Raw genomic sequence first — 19118 nt, 5'->3', positions numbered from 1 at the left:
CATAAATTCCTATGGTTTAAACTTGGTTTGAATGCTGAGCCATGTATAGAGTCACATATATTTTGGTGCTAGATGATGATGATAATAACGCCCAATGCTGCAATTACACAACCCCTGCTATGATTGAAGCAAAATACTGTGAGCCTGGGCCAATATTGTGATCTTAAAGCAATTCCTGCAAATGACTATATGTGAATGAGGATTTCCACTATGCGGTAATTACGTATCTATCTTCTATTATCCAAAATGATGAGCAAAAAAAGTAGAGGTTTTCCTCTTGTTCAGTCCAGGCTCATTCCAACCAGAGGTAATCCAACATATAGAGTCAGTGAGTTCAAAATGAGTTATGGTATAATATGTACACATTTTAATCTTTTTGCATACGTATACATAGTTCGAGCAAAAAATAATGAGTTTGGTTTAACCCACCCTACATTTGTCGCTAACTTCACAGTGTATTTTTTGTCAATTCTTCAGTTACAATACCAAGTATGCATTCCATGAGAGAATAAGCTCAAAATCAATCAGATCCATTTCTGAAACATCATTGTTTGAAATGATGAGCTATGTTTAATTTTCTGAAGTACCATCACCAGCAAGAACTAGATGATCTCCATCTCTAATCACAGCAATGTCTTCAATAAGTGCTCCATCTTCAGTTAGTACTTTCGTCAGAGAGATACCAAATTTCTGACCACCAATATCAAGTAGCTCTTGAACTGAATTCGGCACAAGCACAACCCTTCCACCTATATCACCTTTCTCTGGACAACTGATGGTTATTCTCTCTGGAATTCTTGCATTTGCAATTTTAGTTGAAGAATAACTAAGGTCACCTCCTCCTGCCAAGTTCCCATAATGCACAATTAATTTCAAACATAATCGATTCAAGAATGGGATCTACCTTGAAGTATTATAAGATTCAGAAAACTTCTAACCAAAATCCTCCCAAAACTTTATCAAGCTGAGACCCACTAGGAGGTAAAAGTGGTGTATAACTAAAAGATTATTCTGTAACATAGATGTATAGTTGACCATCTTTATGACTAATTTGGATATGATGAAAGTGGTTAGTTGTAATCCTAGTTGTTATTTAGATGGCTCCATGCTGAATCCTATACCTATTATTATGGATAAGAAAATTTCCCAAATATTGGGAGATGTACTTATGAACTAGTGATGATTCAAAATTTAAAGCTGTACTCACCTTCATGGTGTCTCTGGCATGCTGACATAAATCCCATCAGTGAATTCTGATAGAAACTAGCCCTTCTCCTCAATCTGCCGTTAGACGAGCCATTGTCTCTAGCTAGTGATGCTGTTTCCAGAGGAGTTGAGAGGCGAATCATGGGGTCGCTCTGATACTTCTTAAGGTAAGGAGCACCAGGCATTTCAAGAGGAGAGACATTGGCTTCTTTATTACTACTCGGTTGCATCAAGTTGAAAAGCTCCTTTATCTCTTCGTGGCCCTGATATTCAGCCAATGCTCTTGGTGTCCAACCATGAACATCTGGTTTATCAATGTCAGTTCCTTGTTCCAGTAGGTATTTAACTATTTCCACATTCTCCTCAGAAATAGCAGTGTGCATTGCTGTCATGCCTAGGCTGTTAAGAAGGGTGACATCACCTCCACACTTGATGATCTCCTTAAGCAAGTCTAGGCTGCCTTGCTCCACCGCAAAGCAAGCAAACTGACCTACATCTCCTGAAGATATCTTTGCGCCGTTGTCCACAAGCAATTTAATTGCAGCTTCATGCTTCCCCACCATTGCATCCCACAATGGAACATTTCCTTCAGAATCTGCTTTCATGACATAAATTAGCTGTTTATCAGAAAGAAAAAGTGACATAATCTTAAGTTGAATTAATAATACAGTTGCAAATTCAGGAGTGATGTTCTACAGAAAAATGCGCAGGCGCTAGTGCTTAAAATTTCTAAATAGAGAACTATCAAGATCACAGCTGGGTATATAAATTGGAGGAGGGCAGATGTAAATAATTTATATTAAAGGAAGCAAAGGATAAAACTGCCTCTTAGATGCTCAGTTGAGGTCATTGGAATAATTGAATGCAAATGCATTCTAATGGTTCGTGTTAACTTTGTAAACTAGTAATATATCCATAATTTTCCAAACACAAAGTATGATTTTCCAAAAGAAACAGACCATGCAGTTTCCTTTGTGGTATAGAAATGGAAAGAGTACCTTTTCTATTTGGATCTGCTCCAAAGTCGAGAAGTAGAAGAATACATTCTACATTTCCATTTGAAGCTGCTATATGCTGTATCATAATATGCATAATGATCTCCAAACATAAATATTATTTAGGTCAAGTGTTAAATGAGAAATAGAGAGGAGTCATACCAATGCTGTACGTCCGTTGCTATCAGATTCATTAGGATCGGTACCCTTTTAAGCAATTGGCGCAACAAAAGATCATCTCCTCTGTTTGCTGCAAAACATAAGCTGAGAGGTATGTCCATTCTTCCCTGAGCCAACATGTGTTCTATATCTGCTAATACTGCTGTCATCATTGGGTCCCTTCGCTCTTTCAAATGCTGCACCCAGAAAGATCATTGTTTAAAGCTAGAATAGCATCCGCGCATCAAAATAATACTCCAGATCTTCTATTCTAGTTGAGATAAAGCTGATATAGGTGAAAAATCTTCGCCAAGACACTTTCATAAGAAAAAAATTCTTGCTCTTGAGATTCCAAAAATAAATTCAAGCAAAGACTGCAACACGATGAAAAATATCGAATTCCACTCGCAGCTGAGTATTATCACAGAAGTCAAAGTCGTGACAACTTGGTAACTATATCAAAGGACTATACAATGAAAGGCTCAGGAGAAATGGAAGTTAAATGTTTTCTATAGCCATAAAAAATTACTAGCAACCTGTTTTCTACATTAGCATATATGGGAGTATTTAAACAGCCTCCTAGATAACATTAAAAGAGTCTATTCACCTGAAGGAGATTGTTCATGATTATTGTCCCATCTCCTATATTTGCTTTAACGATGTTGAAAAAAGAAGTACGATCCAAACGTAGCAGTTGGGATGTTCTTTTGGTTCGAACGGTAAAAAGTTGAGGTCTATAGCAAAGGACACCTACTTCTCCACAAACGTCCCCTGCCTTTAACTCGCCAATTACCTACATAAAAATTATCCACCAAATAAGCATTGAAGCTCAGGACAGCAGTAATGGTTTAAGTCCTAAGCTAGAGAAACTTACCTGTTCCATCCCATTCCTGTGTGAAATAAGTTCCTGTAAGGAAGATGTGATTATTAAGAGATTCACTTACAGCAATAAAATGAACAAAGAAAATAATAGATGATATGCCTGTTTAACAGCAAAAAATTGAAGAGTAAAAGTGGATCGACCAGCGGAAATTTTTTGTGAGTAGTATATATTCGAAATTTTTCGTTTTCAAGGAAAGTGAACAGAAGATATCATGGTTCCTTGACTTGAGCTTGGCTATTGTGATAAATCAATAGCAGAATGAAGATCTGGGAGAATTATGAGTTGGTATATTTTACTGCATTCTTTTCTTTTGCTTTCCGTTCCTTTCCAGAAGAAGAATAGAGGGAGAGCAATAAAGAGCTCCTTACCATTGCTCCAGTTACCAGAATATAAAAATCTGTCGGTGCTTCATTTTGCAAAATGACATCCTCTCTTGGGGGGAAATACTCGGCTTTCATCTCAGCAACCTGTACAGTATAAAATCACGGAGAAGAAACCAAATCCTATTAGTATTATTAAGGAAATTACTAGAACAACTGAACAACATTTTGTTATAGATAAAAGAGTATTGACCAGTAGGGTGAAATTTAATGAAGTCTTAAGACCAACGGGAATTACCAGTTGAAAAAGTAAGTCATTTGATACACCATGGAATAAGTACACCTTATCCACAAGTGAATAAAACAGATAATGTGAAATGCTAGATCGAATAGCTTTGGGTAGTGTTTCAAGAGTTTCTTGCTGCTGTAGACCTTCCGAGTCTGTTCTGTACCTCAAACACAAGTGAGATAGCATCTGATCTTGAAGGCGAACCGGCAAATTATTCCTTTGTGCAAAGCTTGAAGCAGCTTGAATAGTATCCCTCTGTGCAGCAAAACAATCATCAGAGATAAATCCTTTTGAAAGAACGTCAGAAATTGTTACAAACTTATGCTAGCAAGACAGGAAAGTGTCACTGATTTCTAGAAATGCTTTTCCAATTAATGCGGGAGATTCAAAGTACTAGGGCAACAATAAAATACGTTCTATAAAGAGAACTGGTAACAATTTCATCATCTAAGCCTATGCTGGATGCAACATCTGTGAAAAGGATTCACGACTTAAAATTAGTGAATGATGAAATGAAATTTAGGCACAGTGTGAAATGATATCACTGTAAATATAGGTTTAATACAAATGAACAAACATTGTGAAAATTGCATCTCTATCCTGAAAGGATAATAAATACTCTACTACTAGTAATTTCAGTTAAATCAGACCAAGGAGTTTAAAGAGAGAATCTACTCACAAATTTCCTAGTCTTACTGGTTCCATGGACAACCAAGTTGGTCATGTTTCCAATAAGATAAGCAGTCAACCCGAGGTCGAATAGCATGTAAATCATGGTGAATATCATTTCCTCTGTAGCAACAGCATGCAGATCCCCATAGCCAGTTGTTGTAAGCGTAGTAATGGACCAATATATACACATTACGTAGAGATCCCAGATGCTCCTGTCATGGAAATTTCCCATGGCAAGTGAAAGCCATGTTTTAGTTGGGTCTTTTTTCCGAGCAGCAAGAAGATAGTAGAAACAGCCAGCACAATGAACTGCGAAAAGAGTCACCTGAAAAAAATATCCAAAGTGTGTTATGGTAAAGTAAATTGCCATTCAGGTACTTTACAAGCAAATACCACTTATTGCTTGAAGGACTTACACATATAAGCTTCAGAACTCGAACCCCAAAGTAACTGAACTTCCTGTTTTTCTCCAATCTACAGCGAAAGAACAGCATATTGTCAGCTATTTATCTTGAAACCTAATCGCCATATTTATTGCTAAAGTAAGATTTTTTTTGAAACATAAGTAACAACAATTGAGCTTATCTTCTTCACCCACACTATTATAACAGTGTGGAATGCGAGTAGACTTGAAACAGAATAATTCACAATGTGTTAGACCAAAAAATCCCATAGAGCAAGATAACAAGACTAACATAGAAAGTTGAATATGCAAATCAATTGCTAAAAGAAGCACCATGAGGTAAGACAGTACTCCTAGTATTTAAAACATATAAGTATGCAATTCATTCTTTCTTATATTACAGTGGACCAACAAAGAGAGATTTAGGCATTGATCAACAAATCTGACATGGAAATTTAAGTAGCTCTGCAAATAAAGAGGAGCTTTAAGCATCTTGCCTCGCAAACATGGCACTGGCTCTTCTAAGACGCCAGAGACGAAGCATACTGAAGTATCCATATGATTGAAAAGAGTGGGGCAATGCTTTCCGAACAAGTTCCGAGGGGACAGTGGATATCACATCAAAAACAAACCCCGATCTCGTATACCTCCAAGCGATCAACTTTGGGTCATCAATTATACTGTAAGTTGATTTATCAAGATAGGCAACAAAGAATGTCAGGATAATGTCAAAGGCAAAAAATCCATTAACTACGTTATCTATGATGGCAATAGGTCCTCGAGGTCTGTCTAGAAATCCAAACTGAAAAGGCGACGCCCATGCTGTGTAGAACACGAGAAGCACCAGAAATGCATCCCAAGCCCTGCATTATAACTTCAGTTAAGCCATATAGGCTTAAATCACCAAAATTCTAAAAAAAATACAAGCATATATTCAGAGCACAACTTTATATTTGCTTTTGAAATAACATAATACCTCTGTACTTGGCCTGATTTAATTTAAAATGCTCAAGTTGATCAATTGGACTCGTTTCACAACATTATTTTGTTATTTGTTCAGAACAACGTTTATAGATTTAACAAGTACATAAATTACACTATTAATTAACTGCAAGTTTGGAATTAAAAGAACACTAAATTAAAGGCTCCAATCACTATACAAGAAATTCAAGAAAGGTGGAATATGAGAAAAATTAAGGAAGAGAATGGCATTGCCAATTGCATTAATGTAACAACAAAATCATCTACAATTCAAACATAAAAAGTGGAATTTCACCATTACACAACCCATTGAGAGAAAAATAAAATAGTAAGCAACATTAATAATTTGTCCACGTACAAACACATGCAAAAGAACGAATTGTAAAATTTTCCCACGTGAATGAAAAGTATTAGGAATAATAAACAAACCTGTAACGAGGATTGGAGGGGGAGATAATGTAGCGACGGAGTTTAATTCTGCGATTACTATGATGGGCGCCAAGAGAAGGAAGAATTCCACTAGTAATACTATAGTGGGAGCTTTTATCATCTATATAATTATCTCTTTCTATTTCCTTCTCATTAATGAATCCACACATCTTTTCTGCCCATTTTTCTTTGCCCATTCTCACACTACAACATTGGCGGCTGTGTTGTTATCTATATATTCTTCTTTGCCAGACCACCACCGGCCGCCGGGCTCTTCCACCGCCTTTAATTTTCTGGGTTTTTTATTAGATTGCCGTCATCTTTTTCTTTTGTTCATTGGTATATATATTTGTGTTTATTGAAGTTACATTCTTCTCCAATTCCCTTCAGGAATGGGACATAAGATTAAAAAAAAATTCTCCCGAGTCATGTTCTGATTCCTCATTTCTCTCTCTTCTTTCGTTTAGCCGTTCCTCCTGAAATTCAGTTTTTGTACTTAAGAAGGTTTGGGCTTCTTCACCCTTTTTATATTTTAATAAAGTTTTTTCGACTAATATAATTAATGAACATATATTTTTGTCTTAATTTTATCACTTAATCATAATAAATTAATATAATCTCAGTTTGCGCATTAATTTTTACATAAGAAAAAGGGAGCAATGAGAATTGAATCACATTAGATTATATACATTGGTGATATTGGGATTGCATGATATTTAGTTGTTGTAACTAAAAGAAAAGGAAAATACTTAAATACCCCTTGTAAATATTTAGAGTTATATTCCAAAATTTTGATCAAAAATCTATTATTTAGGCTAAAGTTTAAGTTTATCCTTAAGATGTGTTAACGCAAAACATCCTTCATTTTAAAGGTTTTGACACTTTAGCATGCTTGGCCAAGTTTTTAAAATCTGCTTATCTGAGAAGTGTTTTTTTCAAAAGTACTTTTGATGAAAATAAGTTTGTGTTTGGCTAACAATTTGAAAAGTACTTTTGAGCAGCAATTAGTATTTGGTCAAGCTTTTAAAAAGTGCTTCTAAGTATATTTTTTTCAAAAGGAATTTTTAAAAAAGTGCTTCTGGGGAGAAACTACTTTTTTATGCTTCTACTCAAAAGCACTTTTTTTCCTTCAAAACGCTTGGCCAAACACCTTAACTTTGAAAAAAAAAGTACTTTTGACCAAGAAAAAAGCTTGGCCAAACAAGCTATTACAGTCCAAAATAATAATTTGTTAATTATCTCTAGTTTCTTCTTTTGCTACTCGTATCTTCCTTTCTCCATTCTTTAAAACCTAGACCTTTGGATATTAGTTCACACCAAGACATACCCATAGCTCAAATGGGTGATTGAATTAGGTCAGTAGCAAATTTGGTCTTACCCCTGAGTACACATGTTAACATATTATTCATTCATTGCCATGTAAGTGGCATTTGGACCTCACGCACTAATATACAGAGGTGTTTAAAAATTACACGTTAGACGATTCAAGTGTCTATCTGGTCACTCCATAAGTTTGTATGTTTATTTTACAAAACATGCCAAGTTTAAGGGGCTATCTAAGATTTTGGCCTTCTATTTATAAAGGAACATATGCCAAAAAATCTATATTTAACTAAATAAAATAAAATATAATGAAAGTATTTTATAAAAATATTTAAAATTATTTCTCTATTTAAATAATACTAATTTTAAAATAAATCTTACTACTATTTTTAAATAATTGATACTTGACATTGTTTGAAATATTGGTCAAATGCAATCAGTTTATCAAATATTTAAATAATCATCTCATATGAATAAACCAAGCATAAACTGTTTTCTAAAACATACATTTTAAAAGTATTATTTTTGTTATGAAAATATTATATTGTGGATGTCCATTTATTACTCTGATGTAGATAATCCTCCTGAAGAAGATTATTCATTTAGTACTCCATTGAAATTTATCTCCAAGCAACTCAATGAAATGACTTGGAGCAGGTTCTTATTAAACAGGCAGGTTGCGATCAGCTCATGCAGACAACTTACAAGCAGCTCAAGAAAAACCTCACAACTTCTTTTCTTCTATAAATAGAAGAGATTTCAGCTCATTATATACATTAGTTTGAAGTTGAATAATATATCACACACTCTCTATACTTGTCATTGATTTATTTACTTTACAGTTTTTATTTTATAACACATTATCAGCACGAGACTCTGCCATTTGAGCACTTACTTCGAATTTACTTTAGGTAAGGCGACGATCTTACTCTGTGGTTAGATCTTGTTCATTCTAAGCATCATAAGGCAGATTATATCCTTAAGATGGTAAGTTTTTCTTCTTGACAGTAATGATGTAGATATCACTTACATCTGGAGTGGCCAAATTTATGTAAAGTAATTTGAGCCTTTTATTTATATTTGATTTAATATCTTATCATCACTTGATTGGCTATGTGCTACATATACAATACCTATTTTGGTTTTTGTTTTCATCCTAATTATCTTAATAAAGGATTACAAAGTGTATAACATTGTTAGATTTACTTAAACTCTAGCAGAGTTTATAAGAAATATATGATTACCAATAGTGGTAATATTTTCTAAGTCTCGTTATGACTTAACTTCATGGTTCGCTTGAACTCAGCAGAATACGGCCACCAGAAACGGTTATGTTTCGTACATCTCATTGTAACTAAATTTGTTAACCACCAAAAGTGATATATACCTATGACAATCAGAAGTGGTAATTTGGGCTTGCTATAGTTACAATGAAGATAAGTTAGAGAAAATTTCTCTATATTATATGCATACCTCGATTTGCTCCTGAAGTAGAAAATATATTAAAAGGGGTAATACGATTGAAAGTGAATGAATAAATACCACAACTCACCTCCTGAAGAGGTAGAATAACAAAGGATATAAATGTTATTTTGTGGTATGAAGATTATTGTTGCATGTACCAGTCGTACGCCAGAACATCACAATTTCTACGATAACCACATTGATATATTATGGTTAGTTGTTATTAACTAAACCGAAGAAAATAGCAACTCATTTATCTTTCCATGAAGGATGTAATGACTATGTGATTGCCGCTTTAATATAAAATACTCAGATGTTAATGGTGTTTCTCCCTGAAGGTGACATTTGTTACAAAGTTGGTGGTAAAAATACTGAAATTCTTAATTTATAACATTTATAAATTTAGAATTGTCTTTATATTGTTCATTTGATTATGATTTTCTCTCATGATACAAGAAGTGTCCGAGAAATATTTAATAGTACAAAATGTATCAAAAACTCCTGAAGAGCTAATTGTTTGTATAGAAGACACATGGCACAAGTAGTGTCCGAATAATATTATATATTGGATAATAAATGAAGGCTCTCGAAAAGCTTATATAAAAATATGTCATTCATCTTATATGATTATGTCAAAACATATGTTGTAGTAAACCCGAAGTTTACTAATATAAATGGCTTTCATATTGAGACTACAAATGATTGGAAGATTGAAAATCTTCATGTTTCCACAATCATATGGGGTAAAATAATATGTATGTAAGAAGTTATCCACTTTATTCTTCAATTTGTACTATATCATATATCTCAGCAAACCAAAAGTTTACTAATACAAAAACAGTCACAGTAAATCCGAAGTTTTACTAAGGCAAAAACAGCTACAGTATATCAGAAATTTGTTGATACAAAAGTAGCCACAGTAAATCAGAAGTTTACTAATGTAAAAGTTTATGCCATAGTAAACCAGAAGTAACTAAGAGATAGCACATGCTATGATAAACTTTAAGTTTTTATTTGTCATTTTTAAATGAGCTATTTGAGAATTCAGATAAGCATAATAGTGAAGAACTAGAAGATTCTTCAAGAATTTTCTTGTGTTGTTTGTTCTCATAATAAATTGATTATACCAGCTAAAGTTGGGACTAAGACCCTTAAATTATGGAATATATTAAAGGTGAATGTGGGTTCATTCACCTATCATATGAATCACTTATAGATGCATATATGAGATAGTTACATTTGTATTTATTGTCAACCTGTAACTTGGCATTTGAAATTACTTTTCTCAATTAAGAGCATAATTTTCAAATTATGAAATCAAGACAGTTCATCTTGATAATGTTGGTTTATGTCCCAGATGGTTTAGTATTAAATACCTCCTATTAATGAATAAACTATTACTTACGAGAATAAATCTTCACGTGTTGGTCTAAGATTTTCTAAATTGCACACAACAGTATTTGTATGCATCATACCAACAATATATGATAAGTCCTCTCCTTAAAACTGGTTCTGGATCATAAACCAAATATTTTTACGATATAATAATTATTAATGTGTGGTATATGATTAACTTCTCTACCACACTGCACAAAGATAGGCTCTCCAAAGAAGATTGGGATATATGTTAGTTTTTCTAATATTTGGGGATGGAATAAGCAGTTGAAAAATATATTATATGAATCGAATTATCATTAATATGATCCTCACTCATAAGATAATTCAAGTCAAATGCAAGAAGCAGTTGCTGATCCAAAATTAAATATCATATTTTAGTTGTAAATGCTCCTATTAAAATTAAAGTCCCTGAAGGATAAAGTTTACTGTATGCATGGAGCGTAGTAAACCAATCGATTCCAAAGTTAACAATCCTTGAAAAATGATAGGAGCAAATGATCAAAGTGATCATAATGAGGAGAAAATGAGCTCTAGAAGAGCCCACGGCATAACATTTCATGAAACTCTACAAGAAGTTCAGGTACCTGAAAATAAAGAAAGTGATGAGATCTCAACAAGTTATGTCACTTAGAAACTGATACAAAATGATCGTCGACGATATATTTGATACATTATAGTGCACAATACTGTAAAAGATTGTAAGGGTCAGACCTGTAGTCCAGATACCTGAAGATGTCATGCCATTTAAATGTATGTCATAACCTATATGACTCATTTGATCAAATTTATTTGAAGATTCATGAATGTTTTAAAATGCTTGAAGCATATAATTCAAAGTCCTGAGGAATGTACTCGATCAAATTACAAAAATCTTTGTACAATTTAAAGCAATCTGGGCGCATCTGGTATAATCGTCTCAGTGAATATTTTCCGAAAGAAGGTTATATAAAAGATGTTATTTGTCCATGTATTTTTATAAAAAAAATGTCATCAAAATTTATTATACTTACTGTTTATGTTGATGACATAAATCCTGTTGGAACTCCAGAAGAGCTCCAAACGGCAATTGAATATCTTAAGAAAGAATTTGAGATGAAAGATCTTAGAAAAATAAAACTTTGTCTTGGTCTGCGCATTGAGCATTTAGCATACGAGATCTTTATCCATCAATCTGCCTACACGGAAATGGACTTAATACGCTTTTACATGGACAAAGTGCACTCATTGAGTACACCGTTGGTTGTTCGATCACTTGAAGTGAATAAGGATCCGTTCCGACCTCCAAAAGAGGACGAGGAACTCCTTGGTCCTGAAATACCCTATCTCCATGCAATTGTAGCACTTATGTATCTTGCTAATGCTACAAGGTCTGACATAGAATTTTCTGTTAATTTACTAGCAATACATAACTCTTCTCCTGCACGGAGACATTGGAACAAGATTAAGCATATATTGCGATAGTTAAAGGGAACTCTTGACATGAGTTAGTTTTATGCTAACAAAAGTAGTGCATATCTTGTTGGTTATGCAGATGTAGGTTATTTATCTGATCCCTATAAATCTCGATCTTAAACCGGCTACGTGTTTACATATGGAGGTTCTGTCATATCATGACGCTCCACAAAGTAATATATTGTTGCTACTTCTTCAAATCATGCTGAGATAATAGCTATTCATGAAGCAAGTAGGGAATGCGTATGGTTGAGATTAATGATTCATTTCATTCGAGAAAAATATGGTTTGGAATGTGATAAAAGACCCACAATTTTATACGAAGACAATGTTGCATGCATAGCCCAATTAAAGGGAAGATTTATAAAAGGATATAGAACGAAGTACATTTCACCAAAATTATTCTACACACATAATCTTCAGAAAAATAGTGATATTGATGTACAACAAATCCGTTCAAGTGTCAATCCGATGGATTTATTCACTAAATCTTTGCCAATTTCAACTTTTGAGAAGATGGTATACAAGATTGGAATGCGGAGACCCAAATATTTGAAGCAAGATTTTCATCAAGGGGAGTAAAATACGCGATGTGCTCTTTTTCCCTTACTAAGGTTTTTCCCACAAGTTTTTTCTTCTAAGGTTTTTAATGAGGCAGCTAGCAATGCGTATTACTAAATATGTGTACTCTTTTTCCTTCACTAGGATTTTTCCACTAAAGTTTTCCTAGTAAGGTTTTAACGAGGCACATTATCTTTAAATGAACATCCAAGGGAGAGTGTTATAAAAATATTATATTGTGGATGTCCATTTATTACTCCGCTGAAGTTTATCTCTAAGAAACTCAATGAAATGACTTGCATCAACTTCTTATTAAACAGGCAGGTTGAGAGCAACTCATTCAGACAGCTTACAAGCAGCTCAAGAAAAGCCTTGCAGCTACTTCCTTTTCTATAAATAGAGGAGATTTCAGTTCATTATATACCTCAATTTGAAATTGAATAGTATATCAATCTCTTTTTATAGTTGTCTTTAGTTTATTTACTTTGCAGTTTTTTTATATACAGTTTTGACAAAAATACTTATTTTTAGATGTTTGACCAAATATTGGGGGAAGTGCACAGTTAGCCACTAATTAGAGCTGTTTTTACTCTTTAGCCATTGTTTAAAATGTATTTACTCTTTAGCCAGTGCTTTAATAAACTTTTACCCGTCCGGACAAAAATACTCCTATGCTAGACATGGTGTCCTTAACTTCATGAGTGTTGTGTAAATATTAAGGACAAAGTGTCCTGAATTAGCACCTTCTGTTTTAAACTTTAGGACATCATGTCCTTAACTTCATATGTGCAGTGTAAATATTAAGGACATGGTGCCCTTAACTTCATGAATGTTGTGTAAATATTAAGGACACAGTGTTCTTAACTTCATGAGTGTTGTGTAAATATTAAGGACAAAATGTCATGTATTTGCACCTTCCGTTGTTAAGCTTTAGGACATCGTGTCCTTGACTTCATATGTGCAGTGTAAATGTTAAGGACATGGTGTCCTTCAAGTTCACGTGTGCAGTGTAAATGTTAAGGACATAGTATCCTTAACTTCATGAGTGTTGTGTAAATATTAAGGACATGGTTCGCTTAATACCAAGAAGTTAAGGACATTTCAGAAACGTTTGTCCTCGATATTAGATTCCTAGTTCAATATTTAAGGACGTTTATAAAATTATGTCCTAACATTTACTTATTTCGCTTAATGTCCAGAAGTTAAGGACATTTCAGAAATGTTTATCCTCTATATTAGATTCCTAGTTCAGTATTTCAGGACGTTTAGAAAATTATATCCTAACGTTTACTTGTTTCGCTTAATGTCTAGAAGTTACAGATATTTCAGAAACTGAATTTGATTCTCGTTTAATCACCACAAAACAAACTCAAGTAAGGAATGCAGCTTCTCAATAGCAGTACAAACAAATCCCAGTAGCTAATTTGATTCAATTTTCACGAAATCAACAAAGCCCAAGTGATCGTCTTCTCTAAAATCGGCTTCGCAAATTTTCGACAAACCCTAGCAAATTAGATCACAAATGGTCCAAATTTGTAGAATCAACTCACAGAGGTATTTCCCAACAAATATTTCAATTGATTTTGAATACCCAAATTTTCAAAGAAGAAACGAGAGCTTAAGTGCTGGAGAGAAGCGAGGGTTTTGAGATTTTGATAATGAAAAAGGGTTTGAAAAGAAAAGAGATGAAGAAAGGTTAAAAACATCTATTCATATTAATTATAACAAAGTAGTGGCTATATATGCTCAGCATTGAAATTGGTGGCCAAATACTAAATAGCATCTTAAAAAAATGGCCCCTCGTCCAATGTCGAGCCTAGGCTCTGATACGTGTTACGCGGCGCCTTCCTGAAGTTCCTTGGAAGGGCGACGTAAGGCTAAGCAACCGATGTCAGTGCGGTTGCTATGCGCCAACTGAGGCCCTCGCCGTACGCTAGACTAGATTGTCAGTGCCGTACGGGAAAGCCAATGTCGTGAGCAATTGAGCAGCGGAAAATGAGCAACTGATGATGAAAGCTGATGATTGTATTGATGATGATGAAAGCTGTTACAAGATGAAATGCGGTGTCGGGGGGGAGAGACACCAGTACAGAGAATTGATTGAATGCTTTGGTCCCCCTTAATAATGCTTAAAAAAAATAAACCAAAGTTACATGAGTTGACCTAAGAAAGCTGTAGAAGCACACTGAAAATGAATGAAGTAAAACTACTCTATAATTACAATGAAAAGGACTTAGTCTTCTTTGGAAGCAAGTCCGATGGCAGCAACTTTGTCTTGAGCAGCAGGGTCTGCGCGCGCATTGTTGTGGGAGCGCGCGGCACTATTTGGATCTGCCAGCGGCTGGGCGCTGGTGCTTGGCATTGGGTCTGCGCGCGGGGCACTGTCTGGGTGTGCGGCACTGATGGCAACATGATGATTTGGGCGCGCGGTATTGTCGGTGCGCGCGACACTGATGGCATTGGCCAGCCGCTGGGCGCTGGCATTGATTATCGGTGGGGCGATAGAGGCGCATGCTCGCTTGTCACTTGGCGTTGCCGAGACCACGGGGCCGACCGTGGCGCTAGGCGTTGGGAGGCTTGCCGGGACGCCACGGGGCGCGTCCAAGGGGTCATGGGTCGATGATGGAAAGCAGCCCATGACATTCTCCCCCACCTGAGTTGGCAATGTCCTCGGAGCCTTACCTGCAGGATGATGATGGTTGGTCAGGCTCTTGATGGCTGGGAGGTCTGTTCCCCTCGGTGCTGTGAGATGTCTTTCTGAATGATCTTCCATGCAATTCTGAAGTGGCCTGAGGCGGCTGACATGGAAGACTGGATGGATTTTCCACCAGGCTGGTGTGTTCAGCTGGTATGTGGATTTCCCGATGCGTCTTTCAATGGAAAAAGGCCCGATGTAGCTTGGCAATAGGCGAGGATCTTGGGTCCTCTTTGCAAACAAGTTCCGCCTAGGGGTTTTTACTATCACTTTGTCCCCTGCTTGATGTTGGGCAAAGTGACGGTTTTGTTCGGCATGCCTCGTTGCCCTGTCTTGGGCCCTGACAAGATAGCGCCGCACTATCTTCAAAGTTTGTTCCCATTCTGTAGAGAAACTGGCAGCTCGATGAGATGATGGTATGGTTGGTGCATTCACATTATGTGGGAGTAGCGGTTGCTGTCCGGTAACAATTTCAAAAGCGCTTTTGTTTGTATGGGTGCACTTTTGTGAATTGAAACACAGCTGAGCAGCATCCAGAAGCTTCACCCAATGTGTTTGTGACCTGGTAGCAAATTGGCGGAGATATTCCTCCAGCATGTCATTGAACCGGTCTGTTTGATCATGTGTTTGCTGATGATGATGGTTTGAGTTGTAACTCAATTTGGATCCGAGGCAACTGAAGAGTTGGGTCCAAAACTTGCTAGTGAAGCGTGGGTCGCAGTCACTGATGATATTGCTGGGCATACCCCAATGTTTGACAACATGGGAGAAGAAGAGTCGAGCTGTTTCTTCTGCCGACATGTTCTGTGGGGCTGCGATGAAGGTAGCATACTTGGAAAACAGGTCTACTACCACCATGATGGTTGCATGATTTCCGACCTTGGGTAATCCTGTGATGAAATTCAGGGAAATGCTTTCCCAAGGTCTCTGTGGGACAGGTAGCGGCTCCAAGAGTCCCGCTTGTGCTGGGTGATCCGACTTGTCCTTTGGGAATGCTTGACAAGTCTTCACACATTGAGGGGCGCCATGAGCTGTTGGACCCCGATGATGTGATGCCTGTTTGGTGATGTTGAGGGCAGTCGGAACTGTGGGTTCAGGTCTGTTGATTCCCTCCTTAAACTGCATGGCCGTGATGTTTCCAGCGGCCATCTTCTTGGATATGCACGGTATGGTGTGGGGTTTGGCCCCGTTGTCTCCCATCATTAGGAGCATGTTGGCATATGGTGCCGGGATGGTGTTGGTCTGCCTGAGGAATTCCAATCCCACTATCAGTTCGAAGTCATCGATGATAGCTATGCGTAGGTCGAGTATTCCCTTGTATGGGCCAAGCTGGATTGGCGCTTCTTTGGCTATTCCACTCACTTGCTGAGATGGAGAGTTGATAGCCTTGACACGACCCTTGCATTTTTGCACTGCTAGACCGAGGCGTTGCACCTGAGTTGAGGCCAGGTAGTTGTGGCTAGCACCCGTGTCTATCAATGCCCGAATAGGTCTGCCGTTTACTTTCATGTCAACGAATATTAAGGTCCTCTTTTGTGATGTGGGAGGCCTCTCGTCCGCCTTTCCTTTCCCTTTCTTGTCGATTGGGAATGCCTTCTTCTTGGGGTTGCCAGTGCTGGTTCCCGCCAAGGTGTCGTGAATGGAGCCGACAAATGCGTTGAAGGCACCTACTTGATCGGCGCCGTCTGAGTTGTCGGTATCTGTCTCGTCATCGTCAACAGTTTGTTGAGCATTGACTTGTGTATTGGGGCATTGATTGTTCCAATGTTCCCCGCCGCAATGACGACATTCTGATGGGGGCTTTCTCCCCTGATGATTGCTGACTGATGCAGTAGTGTTACTGCTTGAGGAAGGAGTCTTGGATTTGGATGTACCTCGATTTCCTCCGTTTCTGTTGGGGCCACCGTTGCTAGGTTGGCTCCCGTTGTATCCCCTCCGGACAGGCAGATGGGGCCTATCCTTCTGAGTTTCCAACTGATAATCCCCAAGGCACTCTGCAGCTTGAATGGCCTTGGGCAGGGTATCTACCCGTTGTCTTTGCAGTTCCATACGAGCATGAGGTTTCAAACCTTCTATGAATGCGAACAGTTTGTCTTTGTCCCCCATATCCCGTATGTTTAGCATGAGTGCGAAGAATTCACGCACGTAGTCCCGCACCGACCTGGTGTGGCGGAGTTCACGCAACTTTCTCCGTGCATTGTATTCCACGTTTTCGGGGAAGAACTGCAGGCGTATGGCGGCCTTCAGTTCTGCCCATGTCTGGAGAGTATCCTCACCGGCCCTGATGGCTTCGTATTTGACTCGCCACCAGAGTTTTGCATCGCCTTGAAGATACATGGCAGCAGTTGCTACCTTTTTGGATTCTTCCAAATGTCCAACGGCATCGAAGTATTGTTCGATGTCGAAGATGAAATTTTCCACTTCTTTAGCATCCCGGGCTCCGTTGTATGGCTTGGGCTCCGGAATTTTCAGCTTTTGTGGAGTGGGGGCAATGTTCATGGCACCCCTGATGTGGTTTTCACCTCCTTTGAGCAGGCTTTGTAGTGCAACATTGACAATATTGAGCTGGCCTGTCAAGTTGTCTATGGTTTGCTGCATGACTGTCAGTCTGTCTGCCTCTAGTTCCCGATGGGCTAAATCCTCAGCACGCTCCTGTTGGAGGTCCTCGAATTGGCCATGAATTTTGGTTGCCTCGACGGCAGCCGTTTGTCGGTCTTCCTCAGAGTCTTGACTGATGTTTGCTATGTCATTTTCGGCCTGCCGCATTCTGCGGTCCAGGTCGTCCAACCTTTGCACTAGGCTGGTTTTTAGATCAGGCAACGTATCCACGATGGGCCGTAATGCGTCAACCGTCTCTTCTAGGGTCGTGATGCGATCCCCGTGATTCACCATGGTCAGAAATGGTGATGATGATGCTAATGAGTTTCCTCGTCCGATGTCGAGCCTAGGCTCTGATACCAACTGTTACGCGGCGCCTTCCTGAAGTTCCTTGGAAGGGCGACGTAAGGCTAAGCAACCGATGTCAGTGCGGTTGCTATGCGCCAACTGAGGCCCTCGCCGTACGCTAGACTAGATTGTCAGTGCCGTACGGGAAAGCCAATGTCGTGAGCAATTGAGCAACGAAAAATGAGCAACTGATGATGAAAGCTAATGATTGTATTGATGATGATGAAAGCTATTACAAGATGAAATGCGGTGTCGGGGGGGAGAGACACCAGTACAGAGAATTGTTTGAATGCTTGAATGCTTTGGTCCCCCTTAATAATGCTTAAAAAAAATAAACCAAAGTTACATGAGTTGACCTAAGAAAGCTGTAGAAGCACACTGAAAATGAATGAAGTAAAACTACTCTATAATTACAATGAAAAGGACTTAGTCTTCTATGGAAGCAAGTCCGATGGCAGCAACTTTGTCTTGAGCAGCAGGGTCTGCGCGTGCATTGCTGTGGGCGCGCGCGGCACTATTTGGATCTGCCAGCAGCTGGGCGCTGGTGCTTGGCATTGGGTCTGTGCGCGGGGCACTGTCTGGGTGTGCGGCGCTGATGGCAACAGGATGATTTGTGCGCGCGGCACTGATGGCATTGGCCAGCCGCTGGGCGCTGATATTGATTATCGGTGGGGCGACAGAGGCGTATGCTCGCTTGTCACTTGGCGCTGCCGAGACCACGGGACCGACCGTGGCGCTAGACGTTGGGAGGCTTGCCGGGACGCCACGGGGCGCGTCCAAGGGGTCATGGGTCGATGATGGAAAGCAGCCCAAGACAGATCTTTTGGCCCAATGTATTCGAGAGATTCGGGTCCGTTTTATTGTAATATTATTCTTTTTCCCTGGGCAAAAGCGTCAAAAGACCCAAGCGGGCGCAAGTAAATATAGACCAAAGACCATCTT

At 38.1% G+C, this 19118-nt stretch overlaps 1 pseudogene; it reads right to left on the bottom strand.

Annotated features, from left to right (window-relative positions):
* Positions 1-327: 327 nt before the first annotated feature.
* LOC107820880 (potassium channel AKT1-like) lies at positions 328-6805 on the bottom strand (annotated as a pseudogene).
* Between the last annotated feature and the right edge of the window lie 12313 nt (positions 6806-19118).

This window comes from Nicotiana tabacum, chromosome 23, assembly GCF_000715075.1.
Source record: "Nicotiana tabacum cultivar K326 chromosome 23, ASM71507v2, whole genome shotgun sequence".
Taxonomy (NCBI): Eukaryota; Viridiplantae; Streptophyta; class Magnoliopsida; order Solanales; family Solanaceae; genus Nicotiana; species Nicotiana tabacum.
Note: the sequence above shows the minus strand (reverse complement) of the source record. Positions and strands in the feature narration are given on the sequence as shown.